This window comes from Apis cerana, linkage group LG8, assembly GCF_029169275.1.
Source record: "Apis cerana isolate GH-2021 linkage group LG8, AcerK_1.0, whole genome shotgun sequence".
In the NCBI taxonomy this organism is placed as follows: Eukaryota; Metazoa; Arthropoda; class Insecta; order Hymenoptera; family Apidae; genus Apis; species Apis cerana.
Window position 1 is genome coordinate 834,903 of NC_083859.1, and position 19,272 is coordinate 854,174.

The 19,272-nt window shown below is 37.4% G+C and overlaps 1 protein-coding gene across 8 annotated transcripts in view; it reads left to right on the top strand.

Moving 5' to 3' along the window:
* The window catches only part of LOC108000950 (disintegrin and metalloproteinase domain-containing protein 10-like), a 212,526-nt gene that overhangs the window by 114,506 nt on the left and 78,748 nt on the right, over positions 1–19,272 (top strand). The gene's annotated exons all lie outside the window — the stretch shown is intronic.

Genomic DNA, 19,272 nt, shown 5'->3' on the forward strand with positions numbered 1-19,272 from the left:
GCAAAAATTTTCTTAAAGATAAACAAATAGAAAATTTAATTTAAAAATGGCCAAATCCAAATTTTACGAAAGTTTATTTTAATTATGGATATCGAGTCTCGGAGTTAAAAATCGCGTTAAAGAACGTTGCATATGCGGAGAGTGGATTAAAAATATCTTCTCATTTTTTTGATTGTATATCTTTTTAAATATTTTTTTAAATAAGCCGATGCAAATTTAATCAAAAAATTATTCACTCTAGAATTCGAAATTTTAATAATTCGTTAAAATAATGGAGCGACGATTTCTGAAATAAATTTCGTATATTCATAAGCTATATAACCGTTCGTCGCGAACGCTCTAATTTGTATAAAATTTTATTTATATTTACAATATCATTTACATCATTATTTACACGTAAATGTTAAAATCGATCAAAATTTAGATCTATTTTCTCTCTCTCGCTATCGTACTTCTCATTTTCGATTAACATTAAATCTTCGATCATAATCAACGATATTTTTTTCATACAACGAAGCGTCAGTTGTCGCGAACAGATGGCACGTAGCATCGAGATTCAAGTCACGTGGACGTTTCTCGCGCGTTTTATTCGATTACATGAATTTTAAAACCTCTCCCTTTCCCTATCCCCACCCTCCCATTGCGACGCATAACGAAAATTTCAATAACGCGTAAATATAATTACATTAACGCATTACTCGTATTCGAATATAGAAATCGTTGCTCGAAAATGCGCGCACAACTTCTCTCCACGAAAAACCTGAATCGAAACCACGATAAATTCTTTGATAAATTCGCGGCCAATGAATTTCATCTAGCACGCGACGATTTATCCTTTTCTTCTTTCTTTTTCTTCCTTTCTTCCCTCCTTTCTTTCTTTTTTTCCTTTCTTTTTTTTCACAGCCTATCGTTCGCCCTCCTCCACCCTTGCAATTTCTCGTTTCGCGCCTCGGGCACTCTTTTCTCTCGCATCGTTCTTTGTTTATTCCATTCTCCTCGTATCTTTCCCCCTCCCCTCCCCCCTTTTCTCTGTTCCCTCCTTTTTTATTTCGCCGTATCTCTCTTTGTTTGCTTCCATTCCGTGCTCTTTCTCCCCCACCCACCCACCCCCGCTGGTCGGTAACGTCATCCCCTTCCTTTTGCGTTTGTTACCTCTCTCGTGTGGCAACGATACACCAAGCCAAGTGGGTTATTGGATGGTTTCCAATATGCCGGCTCGCTCGACCACTGCGGTACTTTATGCGCCCCCGTATCATTTCCACGCTTTTTTTCTTTCTTTTTTTTTTTTACGAGGTGACATCTCGTCCCCGACGAGAGTGGTTCGTCGACAAGATTATGATAATGTTTAAGGAATCTTCGAAAAGCATCCGATGATGGTTAATTCGAGCGTGCGGGATTTTATTCGGGTGAAAGTTTTATTTATTTAATATAAATATAATAGGGAATGATAGTTGAAGAATGTACGTGGAGAAGGAATCTCGCGAACTTTTGTGATTGAAGATCTTTATTGGAAAGAAAATATGTGAGATTTTTCAAAATATATTTTAAACGTAATGAAAAATAGAGATAACAATTAGAGTAACAATTGTAACGGAAATACCAGTTACAGTATATATTATGTGACGTTAATTAAAAATTGTTTATAAAAGAAACTTTCCAGAGATCTTTCTAGAATTCTCTGGATTAAAACTATTGGATATTTTATGTATTTTATTGTTTTTCTTCTTTTCAGAAACTAGATTATTTATTTAAGAATCAGCTAGGTCATAATAATTGGTAATTTATAATGAAATAACGCGAAATTAGCATTTTATTTAACGGATCGCACAGATATTGGAAATATAAAAATAGAAGAAGCAACGACATAGGTGGTGTAGAGTACTTGTCTTTGAATAAATTGATCCGCGTTCGATTCTCGAGAGATGTGTATTCTCGTTTTTCACGAATTTTACGCATATCGCGTTCGTTGTAAAGCATCGAACCAAAAATTTTCTCGTGCACGGAAAGAAATTATTTTGATATTTTTCGTTATCTTTAAACAAAATAACTAATCCATCGCGATAGACAATATCGTAATGAAATGAAAAGTGTCGTGTGCAAAAAAAAAAACATATTTAAAAAGAAAAGAGAAAATGATCATCGATAATTTACAGAATAACGAGCAGAAATAGGAATGCAAAAACAAACAAATAAATACAAATAAAAATTTAATAATATATATATGTGGAATAAAAAAAAATTGTAAACCGATCTCAAATATAAATCAAAATATAAGGTGTAAAAATAAATAAAGTGGAAGCCAGTTGATTCGATTTAGATTCCCGCAGTGGCGTGTAAACACGTGTATGGAAGTCAAACAGCGACTACGAACGGCTAATATGAGTGCTCAAAATTCAATGTAACAGTGTAAACCTGAGTAAACGAAGCATCGTGCTTTAACAGACTCTAGCATAAAAGCAAGTACACACGGCGAAGGAGTAAATCGAGTTGAAAATCCGAAACTTTGTCCAAGTCCTTTCCTCAAAACTCTTCCCTTTCTGTAGATCTGGTGGTAGATATTTCTTTTTATATATGTGTATTTATCTTTGATATTTTAATATCTTATTTAACTTGATATTTAACACGTGGTCGGTCATTGTGCACACTTTGAGTTCATTAATTTTTTTTTTATACATTCATTGCACCGTATTTAAATGTATTTTTAATCAACTTACGTTCTCTTTCTATATTTTTAATTAGTTATTAATTCTCATTATTTGAAGGTATATTTAATTCAATTATATTAATGTGTTTGTTTTAAAAATTCATTCGTTATATCGATTATTATTAATATTATAAAAGAAGTCGCAACCAGTTGATTCTCTTTTCCACGAATCGATTTAATTCGTTAACGTGTTAAGTAAAATATTGAATATCGAATTGGAACATAAGGAACATCCGTTCTTTACGTTTCTTTTTTCTTTGATTTTCGATAAAAATAAAACTTTAAAAATTTTACTGTACGTATAATTCGATATCCACGTAATATCGTATTTTTGAAAGCACGAAGATTTAAATTTTTCTCAAAATATTTTCTTTTCTTTATGAGAAAGTAGAACGAAGAAGAAGATTATTTTGCAATTAATTCTCCGCGATATATCTATTTCCATCGATTTACGAGAATAAAATACAAAATTCTTTCGATCGATTGAAGATTTCGTCACAAGTCGGAATTTCCACGTTAGAGTTAACGATAGCTTATTATTCGGGAATTTCATAGGAGATAAAATTGACTCGTGTAAAGGATATAAATATTCATGATCCGGCGAAATAAATTTATCTTCTCAACTAGGAACATGGATGCCATGATTAAAAGTACATTGCAGCGGCAAAAGAAAAAAAAAGAAAAAATTGGGCGATACATTTTTATAATTAAAACTTCAAAGTAGGCAGTAATTTCTGCTGGATTTTATCCCAATATTTGAAATAATCACGTTCGAAAGAAATTTTCACGGGTTTACCTCTTCTTTGCCATTTTAAGGATATTAACGCGCCTATATTTAAAGTGGAGATGAAAATATTTCTCCTCCAAAATCAAGAAAATCCTCAAATGGAAGCTCGCTCTTTTCACGCCGAGAAGCATTAAAACGTGGAAAACGCCCCTCTGCGTTTCGTAAATTTTCGCCAAATTATCGTTGAAGCGAACGAAAGAAAACTTTATTTATTTTTCGTAACAATATATCGCTTTGACTCTGTATATCCACATGTATATAATTCGAAATTTATATTTACGTTACATTAACGAATAGAAACATAAGCTGTGTTTCCTTTAACCTGTGCACATATCGATTACCTGCCACTAATTAACCATGTTGCACGCATTTGCCAATCAATCACCGAATTACAAGATCAACATATTTAATGCGCGTTTAATTATATTAATTACGCTAAAACGTGTTTTTCAAATTTCGAAATCATCGAGGCTATATTAATTTCGCGCTGACTGCATACAAACAAACTTGAATTACACGGTTCATTTAACGCGTAACGCCACGTCTTGTCACTACGCGACGATATATATTAAACGTCAAACGATCGAGGAATTATCAAAATTCACACAAAATTACAGATTTCTTTAAATCTGCATGATCAGACTCGTCTCATAAGCAGCACATACTTCATACAAAGTAAATCCAAAGAATTTCCAAAGAAATAATTTTTGAAGCTCAAAATCATTTCGCTTAAAAATTTCTTCATTCTTTTTATCGTCTCCATCGATTATTATAAAATAGGGATTCGTAATTATCAATTTGACAAATTATCTTAATAAATCCTGTTACATATCCAAATATGTATAATTCTAGTATAATTCTTTGATAGAAGACAAAGGTTATCTTTCTTTTCTAAAAAATCGTAATCAAAGGAGAAGAAGATCGAAAGAATGGATGAAATCGAGTATCTCAAAACGGAACAACTATATCGGTTGGTCGGCGTTGGAGCGTTAAACAAGCTATTTTGCAATCTCGTTCGCTGCTTTCCACAGTCCTCGAGAGAGGGGGCGGGGAGAATTTTAATCATCTAAGAGTCGTGGAAGAAGAAAGGGAAAGAAACGCGATGTTGGAGAGAGAAGGGGCCGGAGAGGAGCGAGGACGTCACTTACGAGGAATTGCAATTTTCTTTAAAGACTTGGAAAGAACGGGCCTCTCCCCCTCCTTCCGTCCCGGCCACCAGGTGGCACCGGTGTCGGCCGAATTCTACCGCCGTTGTGCACATCTCCACCCACCCATCCGTCGAAAGCAATTTCCATCTACGAATGGTTTTCATCGACTGCCACCCGACTCTCGACCCCAAACCCTCTTGAAAGACTTCCGCTCGCGGGCCTGGCAACTTTCTTTTCTCTCATCCTCTGTCGCCCACCGCTCCATGGAAAAAATTGCGAAATTGTGATCGGCTCGAGCAACAAACTATTTAAAATAAGCAAGAGACGTGCAAATTTAAATTTAACAGCAAGAGTTCAGCGTTCGTCTCATCTTGTATGAATAATATACCAATCAATTTGGATCACGTATTTATCATGATTAACGGTGAGACAAGTCTCGAGACAAATCTCATCGTGAAAAAGACATTTGGAGAAAGCAAACGTTATGGTGATAATTCCGATACTTTCCTGTTCCCTGTCTTCCTCGTGATGAGGTATCGGTTTACACGCCGGGAGACACTCTCTTAGAAACGACGCTTCTTAATTACGTCGTACAAGCCACCAGGATGCTGGATTAGGTTTTCACGCGGAATTCTGGAGTCGTGAATCGCAGGAGCCATTTCGAGTTCTCCGGGATTAAACGTTCCAAATCATTCTGAACCTTCCAAGATTCTTCCGCAAACTCCAAGTTGCAGAATGCGATGTATAGATGCATATTGCACGAAATTATTATTATCACATCGAATTATGTTATATCGAAATATACTTCGAGCAAAGAAAATAAATAAATTTCTATCGCGAGAGACAATCTTAATTTCATCGTTTTACACTTTTTCTACTGTGATATTACCGTATTATCGACCGACTCGTTAGGATCGAAATAATTATGCGTGATGAAAAGATACACCTGTGACCGGTCAAAGAGTCGAATCGGGAATAATTGCATCGTTATCGGCGAAGGGGTGGAGCAGAAACTATCCGGCTATATCTCTCGACGATTTAATCATCTGGTCTAGTCGAAATCGTCCATTTATAATTATCAGAGAGACAAAGACATTGAAGAGAGAGAGAGAGAGAGAATGAGGGGCGCACGATACCTTTGAGGGTTGTACATCTCTTTCGTTATGAATGAATCCGGCAATGAGTTGGCACGGTGCCAAAGGATTTCCAGGTGGCCGCGAAATTAAGCTCGACCTCGAGCTGAAACCCTCGGCTGCAATCTATGCTTCACTGAATTTACTGTCCTCCTACTTGCACCACCCCGTGGAAGACGACTTTCGCCCCTCACGAACCACGGCAACCACCGTGACAACCCCTCCCTTCCGCTGTTCCAGCCCACACAAGCCTCTCCTTGGAACCATCGTTCCTAACCTTCGCTCCTCCAAGTAAGTCCTGCCAGCTGCTACCAGGGTGATTACTTCTTCATATTTTACGCTCCACCGACCGCCACCTCTCTCTCTCTCCCTCATCATCTTGTTCGCCAATCTCTCTTCTGGCCAACTTCGCTTGCCATTGTGGAGAGAGGTCAAGTCGTCCCCTTGGAGAAAACACCTCTTACGGTTTGTCACGGGTAAAAGAGATATTCTTATCGATTCTCCTCGAAGATGAGGATGGGGATGATCGAAATTATTCGAGTTTGATTAATTACAGGCGGAGCTTACGAGGTCTTGTCGGGATGATTATTAGAAGGGTTTCATATTTTGAAATTCCCCATTTCTTTTTCTTTCCTTCTCTTCTTAATATTCTTTTAATATTCTATCCTCTTTCTCTTCCTGCCAACCTCTCTTTCATAATTCTTAAAATATTCTTCTTGTACCTTTGCATCCATCATCAACAGAATTTAAAGATTAACGAACGTAACTACGGCTGAATAAACAACGGAGGAGAAGATCCTTTTGGTTATTTACTTCGCAAAGGACGAGGATTTGAGATAACTTTTTTATACCACAATTTTCAACATACCAACATAAGAAAATCGTTACGAGTTCTCATCGATCTCATTTGATAATCTTGAGAAAGCACCGTTAAATTATTATCTGATCGAAATCGTTCGCTCTCATTGCGAAAAAGCGGTGCGTTTTATCCAATTTCAAATAAAATCTGTCAAAATGTGGGACAAGCGTTTAATGCAACGCTGCCGGCATTTTACAATGGCGGAGCGTGACGAGATCACGAGCGTGGACGGAATCGAAGACTGAACGCTCTAATCAAGTTAATGCGTATTTTCCTCGCGTCCACGGCACGCTGAATTACAACCACCTCGGAATTTCGTTCCACATTTCGACTCCATCAGTCTTTGATGTTGGCCGAACAGCGTGCCTCGACTTCTGACGCGATGAATTTCCAAGATAATCCAGGGATTTCGCCTGTCCCTTTCCAAACTCGATCCGGACCGCAATTTAAGGAATACCAAGTGGATATTAAATTTTCCTTGAATATTAAACATTGTCTTTGATCTAATAAAAGTTTCGAGATAAATAAATTCGAGCGAACCTATTAATCTTTTTGTATCCTGCTAGTGATTCCATTCCAAATCACCTGTTGTCGCAGTAAATTATGTATTTGATTGAGCAAAAGCAATTTCTCTATCGGGAATCGATACGATACAGTTGATCAAAACCATCGCTTCGTCAAATTGTTATGTCAATGTATCATATTTGAATTCGAATTCCGTCAAAAATGGAAAAATTGCAACAACTATTATTGCAGAACCATGTTCGTTTGCTTCGATAAGAGCGAGGAATCAATAGTTTATGAATGCTTGGAAAAATAATCGAAACGTAATGATCTGTAACACATTTATCGATAGGATATGATATTTTTCAATTCTTTCCTCGATTATACCAGATTGGTTAACTCTTATTGATCTCAAATTTTTAAGAAAATTTGAATATTTCGAATAATGGATGAAAAATTGACGAAGCTCGTGATACTTGTCAAACTATCGATAAAAAAGAACTTTCAAAATGATGGATAGCGTGCATTCTACGTAATAAAAAAAAAGATAAACACACGGGGATTATGGATTCTACGTAAAAATTAGAAATTATATAAATCCGCGTTTCATCGACATCGTTCGATGATTAAAACTCAACGTCTTTCGTGATTGTAAAAAACGATGAAAAATAATTTACGGACTCTTGATACACGCGATAATTGTTTCCGAAGAAATATTCGGGGAAGGGAAGTATAAAAAAAGAAAAAAAAGGAGAGGAGATGCAGAGGAGAGAGGCAAAGGTCGTGGAATTTCTTCGTCTCCTCGAAGGAGGAGGATGTAACAGCTGGTGGTAACAGGATAATTACTTCTTAGCATTTCACGGCTGGCCGAATCTCAGGCACATTATGCACCCGTGCTGGAAAGCTCCTTGCCCGTTTTCAAGAACTCGTGATTCCTGGCTCGTGAAAAACTTCTCCTCCTCTTCTTCTTCTTCTTGCCCCGCTTATCCACCACCACGGTTCGGTGATTATCGTCCGACGATTCGTCATTTTTCTGCGCGAGGAAACACGTTTCCCAGCCTCGGATACGGTTGTACATTGATTAACAAAATCACGCAACAATGATTTCGCCCTTTATAAAACGTGGAAAATGAATTTTTGTTGAGAAATTCAATGGAGTTATTATACAAATATTTCGTTAACGAGTTTTATTTTTACGTTCGCTAATGAACAGTATTTATACAAGATGGCGTGTTTTAATATACATGCATATTGGATTAATTATCTCTAGAGTTGTTTGTCGTGCAAAAAAAAAAAATATGTTTGAAATAGAAATTGTTCGTTTTCAAGAGAATGTAACTTGATTTAATTGGCTTATTTGGTTATGGTATTTTTTTTTAAATGGAATTATATAATTTTTTAATCAATGTACAAAAGAATATTAACCTATTTACGCATCGAAAATTTCTAGATAGAAAATAATTGCCGCAATGAAATAAAATCGATCCTTTTATTACGTCTGTTTTGTGGCAAAATTATATTAAAAGGAATTATATAGGAATATAAATCCAGAGGAATGTAAATATAGCTAGTGCGATGAAATCATTACTTTATAAAAAATAATTCTTACTCGAATTTTCCATCATGAAAAAAATTTCCATCCATTTAACGATGAATCAATGGAAGAAATGGACTTGTATATAATCTTTTATTTTGCAACACGAAGATTCTAACAAGTTCTTAAAAAAAAAAAAAAGAGATGCTATTAAGCGAACCACGAGGTTAATTGAAATGGTAACTCGAGGATACACGCACTTTGCAAACCGTTTTACCTTGGAGCTCAAACACGCTCGATTCACCATTCTAATAATCGATAGCTTCTCCATGGGAACACGCCGGGGTCGAAGATTTACGAAGGCGCTTTGATTGCCGGTGATTAATTCTTTAAACGCAATCAACGAAGTGCTTCTAATTCTATGGCCCATTGTTCCACGTTAATTGCATATCATTAGATGACGCAAATTCAACCAGTTTTCTTTTCGTTAATTAACTCTTCTCCCAATTGAGCTGTATTTTACTAAGTGAGTACGAGTGTGGCGTATTTGGGATCCATTTCCTTGGATCCTCGGTTTACTTTTACCCGTACGACAAATTATACATCGTCGTAGTATGTCGTAATATTTCTAAATTAATCGAGAATAATATTTAAGGACGATCTACTTAAACCCATTAAACAGCAACTGATTAAGCTCGTTTATTATCGCGATACGCGAATCCTCCCTCGATTTTAACAAAGGTAAAGGAAGAGGAAACTACGAAACCATTCCGTTCTTCCATTGATTAAAACGTATAGTTATTAGACGCCGTGGTAAAATGATCGGTCGGGAAAAACGCGCGAGAGCGAGCAGATTGGAGGGTAAAAAGGGTTAATAAGGGGTGTCGAAACAGAACGTGACCCTTACGACGTGGCTTAGAGCGGTAGAACGATAAAAACGTACGAAGCGGTTCATATTCATTTGCCGCTTAATTGGAAATTTATGGCCACGGGGAATATATTACCCGGGTATACCGAAACTGTCGGCCGTAACTTTCGCGGTGATGAACTTTAAACGCGTATCAACCTCCGCACCCTTTCTATCTTACCCTTTCCGCGCGCGACTTTAATAACGCTGGATATTCCGTATGAAAATGTATTAACAGGGATGGAACAGCAAGTTCTATATTTACCGAGGATATATTCCAGATAATAAACGGGCGCGCGTTGTTTTATTGTTTATTTTTAACGTTTTAAAGTTAGCCGCTTGTAATAACATTTGATTTTAACGGGTGATTGCTTTTTGGTAAATCTCGTTTCGACATGTTTGATGTGAGATGCGTTGAGCGCGTGTGTTTCGACGGAGATCGATATTCGAACGGTGGATTGAAATTTATTCGAAAAAGATAGAATGCAGCACTGTTTTTCGTCCGTAATTATATAGAATGGTTCGAGGCTGTTACACCGTTAAATATAAGCCGATCGATCGCAGAGATATCGAACGATTTACAGTGGGTCGCGTCTGACCTACCCATTTCACTTTGCCTTACACACCGATGCGATGTCCACGAATAGTTTTAAATGATCTATCGATGACAAAGTCTAGAATAGGGTGTGAATTATGGATGAACAAAGTGGAATCGAATAAACAAGCTTCCTTCGAGACTTGAGATGATAAAAAAGAAAAAAATCCGAATCCATAATAAAACGGCGAGGATGCATGGTGAAGCGAGAGCGGTAAAAGTCCCATAATTAAAATTGAAATTGAAAGATAATCGATTCCAATCTTGATATCGAACAATACGTGACAAGGCAATTAAACGCGATTCAAGCGGAACGATTTTTAAACTTTTCCATCCGTATTAAATCATCAACGTAAAAGCGTAGCGATGGAAAACGCTCTTCGAACGTTGCATCGAGGCGAAGAAGAAGAATAATAATAATAAAAAAAAAAATTACGAATTTACAATTTTTATATAGTTATCTTGTATTTTTTGCACCGGTCTCGTTACTTTTCTCTCCGTGCCCTATATTCACGGAACGTTTTCCACCCTCGTTGGGGAGGGGAGGGGAAACGAAGCGCAAAAATCGAGCGGATTTAATGGGACATAAAGGTATAAAAATGACATTGCTGGAAAGAGGGTGAGAGCGAGATACGGTCACCGGTTGACCAGTATTTCAAACTAATGGCCAGATGTTGTCACCTCTCGTCGACCAGTTTGTCTTAAGGGGCGTAACATAATGGTCGCGTGAAGGAATCCACCTCGCCGCGAGGTGGAAACATTTTTCCGCCGTACGTTAGATAGCTTAATTGCGGCTTCGCAGCACTGTTTTTTAACTGGGTTACGCGTTATCTTGGTGGAAGAACGTTTGTTCATTCGGGGAGGAATTGTTGGAACATTGAAATAATCGATCTGAGTTGAAAATGCAACAAAATGGAAAATTAAAAATTGTAAGTAACTGCGTTGAATTGAATTATCTACGATGACATTTTTTTTTTCTTTCTCTTTTTCGAGTGAGGACAATATATTTCTTTTTGTCACGAAGTTTTGAAATTTGATTGAACTTACGTTTCCAAGATTCTTAGGAAATGTTTCGAAAAATACAAAACCCATTAGTTTTTCGATACTTATTGGTTTTACAAAATGGTTGAAAAATTGAATATGCACACATATATTTTGGTAAATTGATTTGCTCACGCAATTACATGTGAAACAATTTTTTTTCTCTTTTGAAATATGAATTTCAATTTTTTTTTTTTAATATTCTTTGCAGTAGAATAATAGAACGCTAAAATCTGAAAATTTTATAATTTCAATTTTTACTTTTTCTCGTATCTCTTATTACAATTTATATAAAATTAAAAAAAATAATGGAAAATATTGAAATTTTAAGCGTTGATTTCCTCTTTAAAATGATGTTTCAATTGTTACGACATACAATTTTTTTACAAAATTTTTGAAAATTCCATACATCCTTACGTGTTCGTTTTCTTTCATTCTATCTCTCTTTCTCTCTACATATATATCTCGTTCTAAACATTTGAAAATGGCAATCTGTTTGTACAGCCATCGCGCAAAAATTTCTTCGAATCGAAACCTTTGTAATTGGAAGATTTTTACCATCTCTTCTTTTCGACATGTTACTCGAGATACCAAAGTTTGAAAATATAACAATAATACAAAATATTTGTTCGAACAAAGCACCGACAGATAGATAAGAAAGAAACGAATTCTCCTTCAACTAGACTTACAAAAAAAAAAAAAGCAGACTAAACCGATATAATTTCAAACTTGGAAAGATAAAAATGAAAAGAACGGATGGATCTCCAAAAAAAAAAATTCTTTGCGCCTCCTCTTGAATTTAAGGGGGCGTGTTCCACACGTATTCGATTCGAAAATACGTATTTTTCAATCCCGAACGAAAGATTCACTCGGAAAAGTTGGCGCAAAAGTTAAGGTAGAATTCTGGGCGACAAGTGTCGAACGTCTTGGCGGGCGGGGAAAAGGGGGCGTTCAATCTCGAATTCTGTGTCGACGAGAGAGAGGAAGAGAGAGAGAAACGAAATCGATAGGAATCGTGGCCCACGGAAACACGATACGGGGATGGGTCGGGGTTTGGAAGGAAAGAACAACTATTCACGGTTCGTTTGCAGCGCACAATGCAAACACACGTGTCCCGCGCGATTGTACGAGATTTTGGAAGCCGAGATTCGGATCCATTGTACGGTTAAGTGGTGGATGCATTCGATATAATTCCACGTGCGAACAAATGGGGAAGAGAAAGGTCGCAGTGAGGTTGCGCCGGCCACTCGGGAGAAGGATTATTTAATTTATGCAAATTTGTGGTCTCGACAACTCTGTCCAACGTCTGTCGATTTTCCTCCAATTGTCATTCCAATTAGTTAAACGTCCATCTCATTTAAAACGGGTCAACATCAGGGGAGGAATTTGTTGGTGCTCGTGTGTTATTGCAATACACGAAATAATTAATATTATCTTTAATAATAGAACGGATTGGAATTGGAATGACAATTTTTAGTTCAGATCTTAATAATGTATCTCAAGTTCACCGAAATTGGCAGGAGCAAGATTAATTTCTTTATTATCCGATCTTAAAAAACAAAATCCGTCAGCTTCGCACGTATGTTGCGTGCAAAGGAACAAGTTGCAGAAAAAGTAAGCAAGTTCAGAGAAGATTTTACTTTTATCAAATTCGAGACGAGGGAACAAGGAGACTGTTATCATTATTTCCAACGTATTGGTGTATCATTTTTAAAGGTAAAAAAACTGCCTGTCAAAAGAAGAAATTATTCAAACTAACGTCCTTCAAAAGATTATTTCAAGCTCGTTAATCAACGCGTTTTATTTACTCAATTTCGCATTCCATTCGAGGAAGAAGGGGGGAGGAAAGAAACTAAATATTGAAAAGCCAGAAGAATAATTTAAAAGATTAAACCCCTCGGAGAAGAGAAATGTTCTCCCCTTTCCCCGTTTAAAACTCGCTTCACGATTTTTCTTACTTTTAACCCCCCGTAAAATAGACCAGCCACACAAGGGCGGGTTTTATTTATGGGATAGAACCACGGACAGGCCTCACCCCGGAACATCGGGTCGTTTGTTACTTTTTATCAGAACCTTTCCGCAATTATCAACGGCGTTTCGTTATCTTCCCCTTAATTTTTCACTTTGCCGCGCGCGCGAGTCCGCGCAATCGCGGCAAGATTGTCGGAGGAGGAAGCGGATGGAAGCGGTTTCCCCCGCGGCTTGCGCGAAATATAAATTAAACGTCGCCGCTTAGTTAGCGGGGAGAATAATAAATTGTAATGAAAAGGCGACAGGAGGCCGCTCTTACACTCTTTGAAAAGTTGGTAATTGCGACAGAGTGCGTACAATCTCTTCCACTTGAATCTCTGAAAATCTAACTTGATCTGTCCTTTTTACATTTCTGTTCAGACGAGGCGAGACAGTAGTTATTTATTGCCAATCGAGTGTCTATCCTCTAGAATGAGAGCTTGAAAACTGAGTGATATCTTTTTTCATGATTCATGATTCATCCAATTATCACGGAAAGGGACTCTCATCGAGGGCAAAAAGAAGCTAGAAAATTCTAGGAACGGCATCAAAATTGTCTGTTTCGTACTTGGCGCACGTCAACTTGGAGCACAAAGCGATTAGCCCGATTGATGTTGCGCCAGCGTTGTACCATTGTGCCCTGCATCGCGTTATTATTTACAATAATAACGGGCCGCAGAGAGAAAAGGCCGGCTCATATCTCCCGTAACTGGATTAGCCTCGACAAATTGAGTTCCTGATTGGCTTGGTCGTTCGATCAAAGTCATCTCTTGTATACGAGCGTGTAACATCTAACCACGGTGGCGTGGTACGCGTTTTGGAGTGTGCAGGCCGCCCGATGAATACCGCGATGAATTTTGCATGCAATTCCGACGAGATTAGAGCTCGGAAATAAAACAATCCCGAATCGGGAGGAATGTTGCTCGTAGGAAATACACGATGATGATAATACCAATAATAATAACATCGATCGTTTCGAATTTTCCCGAGAATTATTTCATTTTCGATCGAAAATGGCGGAGCGGTTTAATCTCCACTTGGAGCGTGACGAAATATCTTCGGGAATTACACACGCGCGCTGCCTGTTCCGTGCCGTTTCCGTGCGTTTCGCGTCCCGCAATTACCGTCGAATTTTATTATTACGCCTGGCAACGTTGCCTCTCCCTCCACTTCCCTCCACCCCCGCGCGTCTTTTAGGGCGCGTTTTCCGCCACGTGGTGGCGGTGTGTTCAACTATTATTACGGCAATTTGAACCATCCACCGAACGGGGGAACGTACACCGCAGCCTGGCATTATTTACTCGCAATTATCTCTTTGACAGAGACGGCTGGTACGCCGTGCGGACCTCCTCGCGTGTCACCGATATAACTAGACCGTGACTGCAACAACGTTAATCGGCTGCCACGTGTCGCAAAATTTGCGTCGATATTTTTCAACGAAACTTTGAAACTGGATTACCCGCTTTCAAATTCACTGCTTGTTCACTCGCGATGAATTACGTGAGACCGTTTGTCTTGCAAATTCTTGGAACGATTATTGGAAAGTAGGGATAAAGTAAATTTTCCGATCCCCTGCGTTAAATGTGACGAGCGAAAAAGAAGGTTGATTAAACAGAAATTCGAATCGATCTCTCCGTGCCCGTCAACATGGAAATCGAGCAATTACAACATATTCGTAGGGGTATTGTTGATGGTAAATGTAACGTGATCGCGTCAATCATTGGCCGGCACACAGGTGGATGCGATACGGTGGCCGGCGACTATCAAAGTCTGTACCAACAGTCGATACCGTGGTAATAATTCATATCCGTTTCCGCGAGCTTTAATTTGGCCTGGCCGATATATATCGCGTGCATCCGCGATAAAATATTCAATGGAACGGCAATGAAAACGTGTCCAGCGTGGGATAGAATGGAAAACGAATAAACGTGTTCGTGAGTGAATTTGGAAGAAGCGGAATTGGAATAGTCTTATCTAGGAGAATTTTAATTTTTTTTTTTTTTTGTAAATCGTATTGTTGATAGAATGGATAGAGCTGGAAAATAAGTGCTTTGGAAGGCGAGAAGAAAAAGACTTCGCTCATCAAGCTCGAAAATTTTCGAGTTTACTTTATCTCCCCTTCCCTTCCCGCCCGAAAGCACCGATTAAACGAATCCACGCGAACGAACGCCCTTTCTGTAAGAAATAACGGGAGAATTGGTTTTTCGAGAAATCAAATTTTACGCTCTGAAACTTCTGAGAAACGTATATTCATCATGGAACGAAATAAATGTGCCGTAACCGTAAAGCGGATGATGAAAATGCTCGTAAATCGTGCGTTTGTGTTTCTTTAATCTGGAAAGAAATTCGTTGCGTTCGTCATAATTTCGATCCGCTACACTACCGTCAAAAAGTTTGGATTTTTTTAAATAATTAAAAATGTATTCTTATCAAAGAGCGAGAGAAACAAAAATAATATTTATTTTATGAAATGTTTTCCAGATTTTCTATTTAATCATTTCTCTAAATAATCTTCCAGAATCTATTCTACTACCACATGTTTCTGGACTCGTGGACAAGTGCGTTAAAATTTTATTTTTCCGTCGAGAAAAATCCCCGTTGAATTATTCATTTAAATAACCCTTGTTCTCGAACTTTTTGCCGATAGTGTTGTATGAATGATCGATGAAGGCGTGTCCCGTTAAAAGGAAACCAGAAATTAACATTGTACGCATGCTACGTACTGCAACGTTTAATGCATCGAGAATACTAATGGCTTGTTATTTTCGAAGACAAATTAACGCGATAAATGTAACACAATGAGGGAGCGAAGTAGCTCGACAATGGGGCGGTCGCGTCTGACCATAAACAGGGAATAACTAATACGTATTAATGTCACACGTTGTGCGCGCGAAACAACGTTGAATCGATATAAATCGATGTAAATCGGAATTGCGCCCTTGAATCAATCGTGATAATTATGTTTATTCCAGACATATATTCGATTGAAGGATTTTTGCATCGAAGGGATAACACAGGCGCTGTAAATAGAAAATTGAAAATACCCCTTTCGAGTGCTTTGCTTGTTCGGTTGTATATTAAATATTTTCGAAAAATCGAACGAGTCTCTCGCGTGATTGCACTCGTTGCACCGTGAAATTTTCCGATTTTACGCTTACGTTGATTACGCGAAAACTTTTCCTCCTGGAAATTTTTTATCATCGCATTACGCATTGGTTTCAAAGCTTTATATTATACGTTAGAGTTTCAAAATATCGATTTTGGACTCGTATTTTTCAAGAATAATTTCAAGTAATTATAAATTTTACAAATTTCGAACAAACATGTTGTAAACGTTGTTTAATGGCTCCTCGTTGAAAGAATTTCAGAGAGAGCCGATAACTCTCTCGAGCTCTAATAAAAATCCGAATATTCTCCGAGAAACATGTAGAAAGATTGAGAGTAAAAGAGAAAAATTTACCACTTATTCACGAGACGATTCCTCCGACGTCGGAACAGACAGACGCTCTAGCGGTAGTAGGTGAGAAAGACCGGGTTAGTTTTTTCCTTTCCCATCCCAGAGAGCGATTCGTTGGCCCGGAAAGAGGATTTACGATTATAATTGAACCACTGATAAATCAGTCGTGCGCTGGAACGCGAAAGAAAAATCTACTGGCTGAGAAAAGGAAGAAATTGATTATGGAATTGGTACAGTGGAATTAAGACGAAGATGATTGATAATAAAGCAAAGTAGCTTTTTCTTAAATTCGCAACGAGTAAGAACAGAGAGTGAATGGAAATAACGTATCACAATATCGATAGAAATTAAAACACGCGTAATTTTTTTCTACTTATTGAAATCTTCCAATATTTGCAACAAGAAGTAATATTGTTCGAGTAATAAAGTTATCTGAATATTCGATACAAACATTATCGTTAATATATAATAATAGAAATAAAAGATACGAAGAGGAACGAATTATTCAAATTTAATCAAACGTATGGTCGTTAAAGAAAACGATCATCGGTGATAAAAATTAAAGAAAGACTAATGTTTGTGCGAAATATGCAATTATCACAGTTAACTACAGACGCTCTTATTACGAGGGGGGAAAAAGAAAGGAAGAAAGAAAGAAAGAAAGAAAGATGCCGGTGGTTTTTCAGGCAGACGGTGGAAAAGGAATATTAACCGTGCGGTGAAACGAGGCGTACGTACGTATATACCGCTCACGTAAGTGGATTTTCATGTAAAATATTTCACGAGAACGTCACTCTTTTCGTATATCTGAATCACGAGATACTTGGTGCCTCTGCTCAAGACCAGACTTTGCTATTTTAATTTACAGTTTATCCCATTGTTCCGCTTCTTTGAATTCGCACTCTAATTCAACCTTTATTTATCCACCTACTCCAGAGAGTTAGTCGTTAATCTCCCCCCTCCGCCGCATAGAAGAAATCTTATTTATATACACGGAGGAAATTTCGTTGCACAATTTATTTACTTTCGTTTCGGACGAGAATTCCTTTGTTTATTCGCTCGAGATACATCGAGCATGAAATTGAAGAAAAATTTCTTTTTTCCTCGAATAATCCGAATAATCGAATACCTCGTCGAATGATTTTCGTTCCGGGCCGAAAAATCGTGAATCGCAGAGTTTACGAAACGTTCGTAACTAAAGGATGCAAACAGATGAGGCGGAGAATTTCCAAAGAGTTTTCAAGAAGATATCAATTCGAGAACGATGAGTAATTCGCATAAAGAAAGAAAGAGAGAAGAAAGAAAGAAAAAATGTTTCTGGCAAGTTAAACGACCGAGAACGGTCACGAGTGAAATTTCGGTTCCTTTCCGGTTTACGTGCGATCCGGTCGTCCGGAAAACTCGAAATAAGTGAATTTCTTCCCATCCCCTTGTCGGTATCCCTTTTGCCGGAAGAATTCTTACGCAAAGCTGGAGTGTGGCTGAGAGCATGCTTGACGGCGCATTCCTTTAAAGCTGAGCCACTCTTTTTCATTATCTGCCTCCTACCATTTTCCATTCGCTGCTCTTTCTTTTTCCAAGGTTGGAGAAACGGCGATGGAAGAGCGGTGGTCAGGAATATTGATCGATTTGAATTTTAAGCGAATCTTCTTATCGGGATTATTTCAGTTATAATTCCCGGGGAAAAAATTTCCGATTATAACGAAGGGATCTTTGTTATATTTTTTACGATAAGAAAAATCGGTGAAAAATTTTGAATAGGAGCAAGAGTATCTATATAAATCGTGTAATTATGATAATAAGATAAAATATTTTTTTAAAGTGTTTATACTTTGACTTATTTTTAATCGAATAGTCGTGTAAAAGACGTGGTTAAGGAATAATATTTTGTTTAACACCACGGAAAATAATTTATTAAATGTTTAATACTTACATTTCAACATTTTTTTAATCTGATATCGAGAAACGCAATTGCAAATATTCAATATTTAGAAAATTACTTTTCGATCAACGATCAAAAAGTATAATATCATGAGGATAAATTTATTTTAATGGGTTTCTTAAACGGAAGTCGTAAATATTAATAAAATTACCAACACGAAACTAGAATTATTTTATCAAGAATTTTTAAAATTCCCTACAAAGAGAAAATATGTGTAATCGACAAGAATAATTTGAATCTAATTTATCGTGCATTGATTGCGTGCGTGCTTATCGACTAATGGCAGTTTCTATTACAAAAAAAAAAAAAGAAAAAAAAATGAAACGACAAAGAATTCGAAGAATAGGAGATTTTTAAACAAAGAATTATACGCGATATAGATTTATCGTCAGTCAGATTTGTAACGCGGATGTTATTGTCCGAAGTAGATCCGGGAATCAAAATCGCGTGATGCCTGTAATTACGTGTTGATTAATTGAGCACTCACGCCAAGCTGCCGCTACCTCATAGCGACGGCTGCCAACGCCTCTTTTTTACAGGAAATTTATTGCTCGAGAGCCGTTCACTCCGTTAAATAAACCGTTCCCGTTAAAATGTTCTTTCGCATTAATAATGCCATATCTGATCAAAAACACAGCGCCCCATTTTTCC